This window comes from Cucurbita maxima, unplaced genomic scaffold, assembly GCF_002738345.1.
Source record: "Cucurbita maxima cultivar Rimu unplaced genomic scaffold, Cmax_1.0 Cma_Scf00457, whole genome shotgun sequence".
Classification (NCBI taxonomy): Eukaryota; Viridiplantae; Streptophyta; class Magnoliopsida; order Cucurbitales; family Cucurbitaceae; genus Cucurbita; species Cucurbita maxima.
The window spans coordinates 1-395 of NW_019272473.1; positions in this window are offsets into that span (position 1 = coordinate 1).

The following is a 395-nucleotide window of genomic DNA, read 5'->3' on the forward strand; positions in this document are numbered from 1 at the left end:
GGTCTTGAAAAATGTGTTCAGGGACAAAACGGTAAATTGACCCAGCTCTAGTTACGAACAACCTGTGAAGGATCGACTTACTAATCATAGTTATATCAAATGGACAGAAATATATCTACAGTGAGGGAAGTGCAACTATTAGGCTATAGTGGAGTGTCATAGTAGTTAACGAATGTTGGTTAACAAGGTTAATGAGTTTAACCGGTTAATCTTGGATCGTTGGAGCCCATGATCTATAGGTCCATTAGGTCCCTTTGCTAGCTCATATCGAACTAAACCATAGAACAGTGTGACGAGTGAGTTCGAAGTGTTCGAATTCATATTAGAGAATATGCGCTACATATATACGATATATTTAACCGCATTTTTGTTTTATTTACGAATTAAACAAAAAG